Source organism: Macrobrachium rosenbergii, chromosome 7 (genome assembly GCF_040412425.1).
Source record: "Macrobrachium rosenbergii isolate ZJJX-2024 chromosome 7, ASM4041242v1, whole genome shotgun sequence".
NCBI classification, from domain to species: Eukaryota; Metazoa; Arthropoda; class Malacostraca; order Decapoda; family Palaemonidae; genus Macrobrachium; species Macrobrachium rosenbergii.
The window spans coordinates 18,048,626-18,062,500 of NC_089747.1; the positions used below are offsets into that span (position 1 = coordinate 18,048,626).

General features: G+C 34.1%; 1 long non-coding RNA gene across 1 annotated transcript in view; it reads right to left on the reverse strand.

The window, feature by feature from the left end:
* LOC136840509 (uncharacterized) overlaps window positions 1–13,875 on the reverse strand; it is a 275,415-nt gene that overhangs the window by 110,015 nt on the left and 151,525 nt on the right. Inside the window, exon 3 of the long non-coding RNA XR_010853624.1 lies at window positions 8,962–9,002. This is a non-coding gene — a long non-coding RNA (uncharacterized lncRNA). The remainder of the gene's footprint in view (window positions 1–8,961; window positions 9,003–13,875) is intronic.

Sequence of the window (13,875 nt, forward strand, 5' to 3'; positions counted from 1 at the left end):
CCACAGCTGGGGTACATACTTCTAGTAGAGCAATTCATCCTTACCTTATCATACACTTACCTATGGGTGTTCTTTGATAAATCTCTGGGTATAACTTCTTGTTCTATTTTTTGTTATCTGTCGATAAACATCTTGTCAATCAGCTGTCAATCACAAGTACCCAACTCATTCCGAATTGAAACAATTGTTCTACCGCACGTAATTATAGTTATCCTTAATACTTTATGATTTTTTTCTCTTTATTTTCCAAGGGTAACCGAAATAACCGCTTCATTAAAGCTTTTGTTCCTGTAATAACAACAAATACAAAATGACTCGGAAATTTTAGAAGACTTCATTACTAAATAATTACCATTAATCAGTCGTCACATCTAGTGTAATTCTGTTTGGTTTACCTTTTATTTCTCCCCAATATCTGTGTACGCTTTCAAACGTAGCAGATCATTCACTTACTCTTCACAGTTTTCCGTTGGCCTCAGCATGAAAAATCCCGTTTCTCTTATTTCTCCAATACCTAAACTCTTAGAAACAATTGTTCTTGTTTTGCCTCAACATTTTGGATTGTTCATTTACGTTATCACCAGGCGAACTGAAGGACACAAGCATCTAACAGAATGAGTTCCACCTTTTACAAGATCAGAAATTTTAGCATAAACACATTGTGATTTCCCTCCTTTCGGCCTTTTTCCCCCACAAAGCCATCCTTCTTTTGCTTAAACAAGGAATATACGAGTACTTAGCAAAAACCTCGGGTATTTCCAGAAGACGCTGCTAGCTCCATGCTTACAAGCAAACATACACATACGCTGGTTCTTCAGAAAAGTGATTCCTGATCGCGTCTATTCCTTGTTGCATACCTATGAGATCTACTAATATGGAAACCATGAGAAGTGCGTAGGTAGTGTGATGAGGCAAACGAGCGCAGACGCTAGCTGAGAGCTAACAGGTTAAGATACATGGTCGTGGGGTAGCGGATACGAAGTCTGTTTTGCAAAAGTAAACAATATCTAAGGAATCCGACTCATCTTGCTGCTGGCGGCTATCGAAAATTAGCAGACTGAGTGGTGTTAATTTAAAATTTTAGATAGTATAAAGCAATAGACTTGGAAAAGGACTGATGAAAAACATTTACCTTTAAAATATAAAAAAAAAGTCAAGTTCCGGGGATACACTTTGATAGCCACCTGAGAATCCGACATGCGAATGGGGAAACCAAAGTAAGCCATTTTTTAATGTGACTGTACAGCGAAAATACAAAATAAAATCAGTATGGGTTGAGAAAATGCTCAGTCATTTTTCCCTGGAAAACTGGGTTCGTTGCTGTCGACTAGGCTGTAGGAACATCCAATTTTATTTCAGTTCTCAATAATAATTACCAGCGGATGTGTATATATGTATGTGTATATATATATATATATATATATATATATATATATATATATATATATATATATATATATATATATATATATATATATATATATATATACACACACACACACACATATATATATATATATATATATATATATATATATATATATATATATATATATATATATATATATATATATATATATATATATATATATATATATATATATGTATGTATATGATATTTTCAGGATCATTTATTGCTGATATTTGCGTCGAACGGGGTGGACAACTCCGGTTCGGCAAACAACAGTGACAGTTATGATAACGATGATGATGATGAAGATAACAATGACGATTTTAAAAGCTGTCAAGGACCTTCAGTTAAGGAATTCATGTTTTCTAACCGAAAGGCCGCTAAAGAATGTCATTTCTTTTTCTTATCAGAGGAAAAACATCTCTCAATAATAATAATAATAATAATAATCTTTCGCAAGAGTCATGTTAAAGACTGTTCAATAACACTCACAAAGGATGTCAATGAAAAATACATCTACGGCTACCGAAAAAAATAAATATCTCAGCTTTAAAAAAAAAAAAGTTAATCCCAATGAAAAATTCCTAATCGAAAGGTTGTCACATCTTACATAAGCTTTCACGAGAAAAAAAAAAGTAGGGGGAAGATATCAACGAAGCCATATTTTATATAGAAGGCATCAACCTATTCTCCAACTTGACTTCTCATACAACAAAAAGGGATCAATCCTTCAAGGGTCCTAACAGAGAGGTAATATCCCAGAACGCTAAGCTTTAAGGAAAAAAAGTAATGTCAAGGTGGAAAAAAAATATATATATAAATACTTCCAAAGGAGATGCCAGGACGCCATATTTTATGAAGTAACAAAACAATTTCATCTTTAAATAAGAGAATAAGCAAAAAAAAAAAAAAAGAATAAAAGTAAGAAATCCGTGCTCCAAAAAAGGGAGTCCCTTTCAATATATCAAAAGAGAATATCAGAGTACCCGGGACCGTCATGGAAAAAAAAAGGTGATCCGAGAGATCAAATAGAGAGAAAGAAAGGAGATGAAAAGGAATCAAATAAAGGAGACAAAAATGGAACATAATAAAAAACGCTAAAAAGGGGGATCCAAACGTCAGAATACGAGAGAAGGCAAACTTAATCGAAGCGCGAAGAAGGACGCGGAAAAGATAAAAAGACATTAAAAGGGAGACGAAAATACAGAGACAAGGAGATCAAGAATAGAGACTAAAGGAAATAAAAATACCCAATCGTAAAAGGAAACAGGGCATGAGACAACAAAGAGAGAGAGAGAGAGAGAGAGAGAGAGAGAGAGAGAGAGAGAGAGAGAGAGAGAGAGAGTGATAAACAACGTGAGAAAATGAGAATCAAAATTTATTTGGTGTCCAGAGAGAGAGAGAGAGAGAGGAAATATTCCAAGTTTTAAAGTGAGAAAATGAGAATCAAAATGTTTATAAGTGAGAGAGAGAGAGAGAGAGAGAGAGAGAGAGAGAGAGAGAGAGAGAGAGAGAGAGAAGGAAGAAAAATTCCAAGTGATAAAGTGAGAAAATGGGAATCAAAATATGTTTATAAGAGAGAGAGAGAGAGAGAGAGAGAGAGAGAGAGAGAGAGAGAGAGAGAGAGAGAGAGAGAGAGAGGAAAAATTCCAGGTGATAAACAAAGTGAGAAAACGACAATCAAAATACGTTTATCAGTGTGTCTGTGTGTGAGAGAGAGAGAGAGAGAGAGAGAGAGAGAGAGAGAGAGAGAGAGAGAGAGAGAACAGAAATCAAAAAAGATGAGTTTATGGCGGATGGTAGCGGGGTGGGTGGAGGGGCTCTGGATGGAGGGGGTCGGGGACAGCTCAACTGGGGCGTAACGGATTCACAAGTTTTAAGGCGATTAGCAATTTATGTTTGGCTTTATTCCCCAGTTAGCCTCGGCAACGTTATGAGAGCAGGGAACGAGGGAGCTGGAGGAGGCGATGATAAAAGCAGGAGGTAGGAAGAAAGGACGAAACCAGGGTATTAGATGCTGTTCACTTCCTCTTTCATGAACTTGTTATATGAAGTGTGTGTATTGTGTGTGTGTGTCTGTGTGTGTGTGTGTGTGTATGTGTATATATATATATATATATATATATATATATATATATATATATATATATATATATATATATATATTCATGCAGATACTATGTATATGCATATATATAAGACAGGTATATATACTGTATATGTGTGTGTGTATATATATATATATATATATATATATATATATATATATAGAGAGAGAGAGAGAGAGAGAGAGAGAGAGAGAGAGAGAGAGAGAGAGAGCAGCCTATTTAGCAAACAGGAAACTGACATACGGAGTGCAAGATCTTTTGCCTTTACTCTAAGGCATTTTAAGCAAACTGCATACAATGGAACAACACTGTTTATGCAGATTTATTCTAACACTGAATTCCTTAACTGCCTAGCCAAGATAAGACTATCACAGTTCATGCACGTGATTTTATTTACAATGTTGCTACTCTAGTGAAGAAAATGTGCTAAAGGCGTGTTTTTTATAATGCTATTGTAAGATTATATTTACACTGAATATTTTCAACACTGATTTAATGAACTCAAACCAATAAAATGGGGAAAACAAATGTATTTCTGGTTTTCTGTCCCTTTTATGATAAAACGACTCAACATTTGTATTGCTGCAAGTATACAAAATATGAGTTGAGTAACCCAAATCCCTACCTATTTTCCTAATGTTCCGCAGTTCGTTATCCAGAAATTTATGACTGACAACACGTAATGCTGCACATTACAGGATATAACGACGATAAGAAAACTGTACGATAAACTACTGAGCAAAAGCACATTCAAGAAATGAAATGAACAATGTCAACGGAGAAAAGTTTTAGGCAAAATCCTGCTAGGCGAGGTAACTTTCCTACTGCACTGTTCCTTAAGTATTAGCAACAATATCGATAAGAAAGAAATGAGAGGGCAAACCTTCAACGTTCAAAATCTTTCAAAGAATGACTGACAATCCACGGCTCGGGTCTTCCCCTTTAGTCTTTAATCAAAGGTACCTGTTTTGCTGAAGGTTACACTGCGACGACAGTCCCTGATGAAATTATCGGAGACGCAATTAGGGGAAAACAAAGAGGAGACCGACAGTAACATATAGAGGAAGCTGGAGGTGTGTGTACAAATATGAAACTGAAATAGTTGACCAAAACTACACTTACAGAAGTTCAAGGTCCAAGAAAATACAGTTCTTCTAAATACCCATAAAAACACGGTATTACTTCTAACGTATTACGTTATGTATATAATTTTAGTTTTCTGTAAAAGAAAACTATTGTGCCGGCTTTGTCTGTCCGTCCGCACTTTTTCTGTCCGCCCCCAGATCTTAAAAACTACTCAGGCTAGAGGGCTGCAAATTGGTATGTTGATCATCCACCCTCCAAACATCAAACATACCAAATTGCAGCCCTTTAACCTCAGTAGTTTTTATTTTATTTAAGGGTTAAAGTTAGCCATTATCGTGCTTCTGGCAACGATATAGGACAGGCCACCACCGAGCCGTGGTTAAAGTTTCATGGGCCGTGGCTCATGCAGCATTATACCGAGACTACCGAAAGATAGATCTGTTTTCGGTTGCCTTCATAATACGCAGTACAGAAATACCGATTGCGCCGAGGAACCTCGGCGCAATTTTTACTTGTTTAAAATACATACCCTCATATTCACAATAAATATAACCTATATGTTAAAGCACGGTTTAAGTAGGGGTTCAGGACAACAGAATACGGAAAAACGAACTGATCTTTCTTAGGTGAAAATCGAATAAAATATACCATGTTCAGGCCTTCTCTCAAAAGTATGCTGGCTAACTTTCGATAGAAAATAAAACATACGAGAGCAAATGTACTTCTGGGGAAATGAAGTCCAACATACAAGAGAAGCCACAAAGACCAAACTCACGTAGCGTATACGTAGCAACCTATGCATTCATGACGCCAATAATTCAGTTTATCTACAAGATTTTGTTAAAAAAATGATATTGTTAATTTCAGTATCAAGCAGGATTGCCAGTGATTGGTTGAACTGAAAGTCAAAAGTTGAAAAAATAAGCTCATACAAAAATGACGAGATGGAAACTTGTCATAATGTAATGTACTAAGAGGAGAGTGGTATGCGCCACAGATATCTAATAAATAACATACATCTTAACGGGACGTAAGCATAAATTCTACAAATGTTTAAATGCTAAAATGTATATAATGCTACAGATGTAAACGAGCTCCACAAGTGGGAAGAGAATTAAAAAAGAAATGGTTTAGCCAGGCTTAATACAGATCATCATCTAAGGCACAATAAGACAAGATGAACGTTGGGAAGAAAAAACATATTCATAGCCGACGACTCTTTCGAAATCTGTGACGGGAAAGAAATTAAACAACGTATAAACAAACAAACATAAGTTTCCTGCAGATGGAGAACGACACGGATTTAATAATAAAGGCTGAAAGTGGCATTTATCTGTTTTGTTTTTCTCTGAAATGAACCCACTAGAAAAACGGGTTTTAGCGATTAAACATAAATACTTTCAGACATACATACATACATACATGCATACACACACACATATATATACACATATATATATGCTGCATACATACATACATACATTACATACATACATACATATATATATATATATATATATATATATATATATATATATATATATATATATATATATATATATATATATATACATACACGTATGAACTAATATATAATATATATATACGTATGAACTATCACATAAAACTCTCAAAAAAGAATGCAAGAATCAACAAATGTCAGCAACAACATTTGCTACCTGCAATGACAGCGTTTAATCAAATCTTTTTTCCAGGAGGACTTTTTAAAGATGTACACCTCTTTCTTCTGAGATACAGGCTCTAACGAGCGTGAGTAGTTAATCATACTCTATGAAATTACTCACAGTCCTTCCCATCAATCACAAAATCTGTTCAATTATGTGTGTGTGTGTGTGTGTGTGTGTGTCTGAGAGAGAGAGAGAGAGAGAGAGAGAGAGAGAGAGAGAGAGAGAGAGAGAGAGAGAGAGAATGTGTGTGAGGGGAGAGAGAGAGAGAGAGAGAGAGAGAGAGAGAGAGAGAGAGAGAGAGAGAGAGAGAGAGAGAGAGAATGTGTGTGTATAGAGAGACAGACAGACAGATAGATAGACATACAGACAGACAGAATGTGTGTGTGTGTGTATAGTAGAGAGAGAGAGAGAGAGAGAGAGAGAGAGAGAATGTGTGTGTGTGGATGTGTGTCAGAGAGAGAGAGAGAGAGAGAGAGAGAGAGAGAGAGAGAGAGAGAGAGAGAGAGAGGTGATCGAACAACTGCCACTGCTTTAAAAACCATCAGGCGTGAAAATATTCCAAACATCTGCCATAAATTTCGGAACGGTGATTTTTCCCCCCCGAGTCATCCTTTTTCGAGAAAAGGCCGATTCGACACAAATATTCCTCAAACTTTCGTGAATGAAAACGTCAGGGAATAAAAGTCAGAAAACCGATGTAAACGGGTAAAAAAGGGAAAGAAAAAGAAGACGGGGCCGGAGACTGGACATTTTTAAATAGAAGTCAGAGAATTTCTGTCAATTAAGAAAGAATGAAATAAAACTATTTAAAACATCGAGACAAAAGTTTTTTTTACAATTCATGGGAAGTAGTCAAACCGAAAAAGTACGCAAAAGAAAATGATGGAGAACGAGCGGGATATTCTGAATGATTTAAAATACATTTGAAACACGCTAGCTGAAGGAAAATGAATCAGATTTCAAAGGATTACACAATAGGATGGGATTAACCTATTGATTAACATTATTCTGAAGTCGCAATACCACTGGTTACTGATATTGAAGTTTCCCAATAAAATATAAATACATAAAATATGATTCTTAATAACAATATTTGAATCAATATAAGAGAAAAATATCTTTTTTTAATGAGAAGGCTGAAGAGACAGGCATCTCATCTCAATGTCCTATTCTATTCGTTTAAGAAGAGAGAGAGAGAGAGAGAGAGAGAGAGAGAGAGAGAGAGAGAGAGAGAGAGAGAGAGAGAGAGAGAGAGCAGACAATAACATCCGGATCTTACCCGGTGGGAAACGGCTGATCTTGGCTCTTATAAAAGTGAAGACTATAAGAATCAGGGAACAGAGAGAGAGAGAGAGAGAGAGAGAGAGAGAGAGAGAGAGAGAGAGAGAGAGAGAGAGAGAAGCCGGATTTTACTCTGAAGGAAACGGCTGATCTTGGTTCTAATAAAAGTGAAGACTATAAGAATCTGGAAACTGAGAAAATTTCAATTCAGACGAGGCAAGGCAGAAATGCAAGTCATTCAGCTACTGGTCTTACTGACTATTGAATCAGAACCCACGACTTACAAAAATACGTAATGCAGAATTAACTTCAAAATTGCCATGAGTGCTGAGGCTGAGGTTCGAACCCGGGTCTAATTACCGAGAGGCAATTGTAAGTTACGCAACGGAAGAAAAAAAAAACTCGTAGTGTTGAAAATAAAATTGGCCAATATATAAGAATTAATAATAAGATGAGAGGCAAGCTGTAATTGGAACCAGGGAATGCAAGAGAAAAGGGGTAGAGTTAATAATAAATGTCACTATCATTTAATCACCACAAGTGTAAGGGCCATAGCTAAAAATAAAAATAACATACAGTCTTTCCTGTCTCACTAATCTGATGCACTAAAATGGAATTACAAATGAAAAGAACTTGAAACAGGAAGGTTTTTAAAATGAAAAAAGGAAAAGCCTTTAAAATTTGAGTAAATATATGACTACCGCTACGGTCCAATGATCGCACATGAGCCACTTCATCCACCTGAGATCATTGGGTGGCTCACGCAAGGTTCGATTTCATGTATTTTGAACTCAGCATCAGAATTTTGAAACGAAGGGGCATCAACTGTGTTTTAAAGAACGTGGAATCATTTTAAATGAAAATACTGTTACCTTTCTCACATGGATTCTTCAGCAGCAAAAATAAAATTGTAACAAAAACGAATCACCTAACATCTATCTAGAGAAGTGCTTTCTGAAGAAACGTTTGCATAAAAAAAGATACTGATCAAGTATGCAATATTATATAAGGTATATAATAATATATTTATATATATATATATATATATATATATATATATATATATATATATATATATATATATATATATATATATATATATATATATATATATATATATATATAATGTGTGTGTGTACACATACATACATTTGAACCCTTGAAAGGTGTGGTTCAGAATGAATCTTACCAGTAATATCTATTCGATATTAAAATTTCCTAATAAGATTAAATTTATCCAAACAGTTGAAGAATTCACTGACTGAACTAAGAAGTGATTAAATCATCCACACCATTAAGGCCGGCAAATCAAATATTGAAGTTATAATGGATAATGCAACTTGCTTTTCAAAAAATGGAAAACATATTAAGCCCCAGTAGTACTTACTCAAAATTGAATAAGAACCCCCTCGATGAAGTAATTAGTCACTGAAAAATAAGAAAGACCTTATTAGTATCTCACTCAATGTACTGCATTAAAATGGTTACATGCCACTTGAATCTTAGATGTAATTTGTAAAACTCAGTTTTCTTTGTAATCTTTTATTCCATTGTACGTAGTTTGCTGGAAATGCCGGAAATGCCTGAGAGTAAAGGCAAAACATCTAGCCCTCCGGTGTTTCAGTTTCCTCACGGCCATACACCTGTACTCTGTTTGTATTTTTCATCAAATTGTTCTTCACGAGATAGGAGTCCTATATACATACATACATACATACATACATACATACATACATATATATAATATATATATATATGTATGTATGTATATATAAATACATAATACATACATATATATTATATATGTATGTATGTATTTATATACATATATACACATAATATATATATATATATATAAAACTGCAAAACCAGACTGTTATACAGATGTAAAACATATAATAGCTAATAGTACAAATTCAAAATATAAGCTCATTCCTGATTTCGAGAAAGGCTCTCTCTCTCTCCCCATTCTCTAGTTCCAATATAAGAGGGAGGTAAAGTTACTATCACTCATACAACTGCATAACGCATTGTAAACAAAGGAGTTAGTCACTTCATTTAATAATTTTAACCCTTCAACTTTAACTCTGCAATACCGTTCATCCCCAATCTCTTCAATCATCATCCAGATGGTAATTTTTCTCTTCTAAAGAAAGGACAATTTCTTCTTTCCCAAAAGTTAAAATTACATGCACACTTTCTTATTAATAACACACATTCATGTATATAAGAACACACACACATACATACATATATATAATATATATATATATATATATATATATATATATATATATATATATTATATATGTAAATAATATATATATATATATATATATATATATATATATATATATATATATATATATATATATATATATATATATATATATATATATATATATATACATAGTTTTTGTGTGTCCCTATTTACGGGTAATATGTTGTAATGATGCAATCAAAACCTTCTGTGGATTACCACCATTTTTACAAAAATAATCTTCTGGCTAAGAGCTCTAAATCCGCTACATTACAGTGGGGATTTGTATTTCATGGCTACATTTGGGGAGTATAACAGGAATATACTGTCCATGGATCTGTCACACAAAGGTGGTTTTACCGCTTCCTTTTATATTATTACACTGTATTTAATAAAGCATCACGCACATACAAATATATATATATATATATATATAAAGAGATATATATATATATATATATATATATATATATATATATATATATATATATATATATATGCTATACTGTCACAAGGGTCACGTGATCAAATGTACTGCAACAGCCAAATGGAAATATTAAAAAGTATAAGTACCAAGCAACTTCGTGCATTCAATATACAGTATATACTTCTTATACGCGGTTAGTCCGCAGACAGGGAAGGTGGCGAGGAGTGGGGAAGGTTTATAAGCTACCCTAGAAATGGCCGAAAATATCGAAAAACTTTACAGAAAAAAAACATTCAGAACATTTCACAACGTATGAAAATGTATTTTTCCATGAGATCTAAACCACTTTTCGAGAAATTGAAGATTTTTTAAAGTCCTTGGTACGGTAATCAGATGGATGACGAACCCGCAATTTCTTACCCATGTTTCCAGTAATTTAGGTTAGGTCGTATTAGTTAGGGTAAGGTAAAGGACATTATTAAATCAAAGCCATGTTTAGGCCAAGTGTTCGGACGCCGATAAGCTAATCTATGTAAGTTACTGTATTTGGTAGTCATTGGAAGTTGCTCTCTGTAACTTTTAACGGTTTCTTTCGCATTCTTCTTTACATTCTGCTCACAGAGTAAACATTTACTAGGTTTTCGTCAATTTCTAAAAAAAAAAAAAAAATCTTGGAGCCCCCGGTCTGCGAAGGCAGCTTCAAGTCCCAAAAAGGATGTGGCTCCAGGGGACGTTAACCTCAAGGTTCTCAGCAAGTCCTATTAGGATAAAGTTACTTATTCTTACTACACCGTGGATCTAACCAGCCTCAATCGACCAACTACCACGGACTTAATTCACCGCTTAGGTCAACAAGGTCGCAATAGGCTTTATCGTCCTCAACCTACATTCGGTTAACCTAGGTTAGAATCGAGTCAAAGCCGTCTCGTTTGTGAGGAGAACATTATAACAAAGTAATTGCAGTAAACGATGGAGAGAGAGAGAGAGAGAGAGAGAGAGAGAGAGAGAGAGAGAGAGAGAGAGAGAGACTCTCCTAAAAATCTACTATTATTAGTAACAATAATGCAAAACCGATACACTGAAAAAGTCTTTCAAGATTTTTGGAGACCTGCCCAACCTAAGAAATTGTTGTTACTCTTTTATTCTGCAATATTTCCATTATTATTCCCCTGCGGTTATCAGCAGCTGACTTGCATCTTGAACTGTTGGATCAAAACTTGAGTTCTGTCAAATATCTTCCTCAATCTTACTATTAAATTTCTAGTACTGTCGTTCAATTAGTTCCTTGCGCATGCTTTGCATGATTTTTCAGAATTCAGATCACCCTTTGTATTCTGATCTTCCCAGGCTACACCATCCACCACACAGTACAAAATGTGTAGTTAATTCTAACGCCGTTATTGACACTTGATTATGAATGAAGAGAGGCGAATCATTGAAAAGCAAGAAATTCGAGCCCGAAAGAAATAACACCATTTAAAATAAGAGCAAGTGCGGAACAAACGCTAGATATGTTATTGCTTCAAATTACACTGTAAGGGTTCGGCGACGCGTCCATAATATTAGTTGGCAATTCTATCATATTCATAGCAAAATCGTATCTGAGGAAAAGCTTCAAGAGAGGTAATTGGAATTGAAAGTAAACCTCAAGAGAGAAAGACCAGGTCTAGACTTTATGCAGACGGTTTCAGGGAAACCACTGATGAGACATCAAATAATATTTAACAATATATATATATATATATATATATATATATATATATATATATATATATATATATACACTATATACATATATATATATATATATATATATATATATACACTATATACATATATATATATATATATATATATATATATATATATATATATATCGCCTCCGATGAGATATCAAACAATAACTGAAGTAAAACTAACGTAATATAATAAATGTATACGTATATATATATATACATACTGTATATATAAATAATATATACACATACAGACATATAGATATATATTCATTTATTTTTAGCCCTGTCTGAGAATGAATGATTAGATGAAACCTTCAACCTAATCGTTCATCAGCATGACGTAAACTTACTTAATGTTTGTATGAAGGTAACGACAGGGTATTGCACGACTAATTATGAGACAGGATCTAAAAATATGATATGTGCATTTGGTCTGAAATTCCTAAACACGTTCTCTACTAATGGTTTAAACCCAAAAGAGCTTAAATATCATTAGTTCTAGAAACTCCGATGTACTAAACTATCAAAATTTACAGTCTATGTACGCTTTCAGTAAACTTACACACAAAAAAGCCTTCATAGGTCGAAAATATGATCAAGAATTTAAAATCTTTTTTACAGAATGAATGAGAATTTTGGGTTAGCAATTTCACTGTATGATATGTACTCGTAAATGATATTTCTCTGCAGAGCAAAGTCACCACAAACGGCAGCAGAAACCCCAGAAATCGTAATCGTACCATATACTAGTGGAATCACTAACTGTAACAGCGCCGTCGAAAAAAGTGTTGCAACCATCAAACAAGTAAAAAGTAAAAAGAGAATCTGTCCACTCAGGGAAATCTCGTCTAGCTTATACCGGCAAAAGAGGAAGTTGTTAATAAAATTGCAATGTCACAATAATATCAATCAGGTACACTTAAATAAAATATATGGAAATATTCTTTCTTCCAATATGACTTGGCAATCGTGAATGTTTTATTCGTGAATGATTTTTTCCTTTAAACGGATTTCGCGAGTCTTTCGGTCACACTACTTCTACCGAAGAGCTGCCTTAGCACCTTACCAGAACCACAGTGTCAAAACAGATATGTTACGGGATCATAATTATATAAAGCTTGATGTCACATAAGCAAGCACTGAAAGCCTTGGAGAGCAATAAGTTTTAAACACTAAGAAAATAAATGTGCAAGTCTCATATGTTTTGCACCAAGACTTATTTCAAGACTTTCTCATTTAAATTTAATTTGTGAAGCTATGAAATACTTTTTTCAAAAATAGATACAAAACTTGTGGACAGTGGTAATTAGAAACTTGCCAGACATCTGGAAAATGTAACGTTCTGTCAGTTTTCCTGAAAAATCACTAACAAAACAAGTTTATGTCATAAGAGAAAGAGCTCTTGAAATGTATTAATAACGGTGAACTTACAATATTAATACTACTGGAACTCAGCGCAGCCTTTGATACGAGAGTAAATGAGTTTTTGATGCAGTACTTTGGTAAATGGGCTTACGATGAAGTACCTTACAATGTATACAAGTGGCAAACGATTTACTAGCATGGTCTCGTTACTTGACTTACGGAACGTTCAAAAGGAAACAAAATAGCTGGTCTGCGGAAAAGTACTCCAGATACATTTCAAGGCAGAGTACTGCTACAGGCCTACATCATTCAACATGTGTAATATGAATAGCCGAAGAATATGCTAAAAAAAAAAAACAGGAAATAGACTCAGTTTGCTTAAAAAATAGACTCATCTACCTGGTAACAAATATCATTGAAAATATCTTATCTACAGCAAATGACAAAGAAAGACAAGTTGAAAAACTGGAAGGAAAAACAAAACTAAATAAAATTAACTTAAAATCTTGA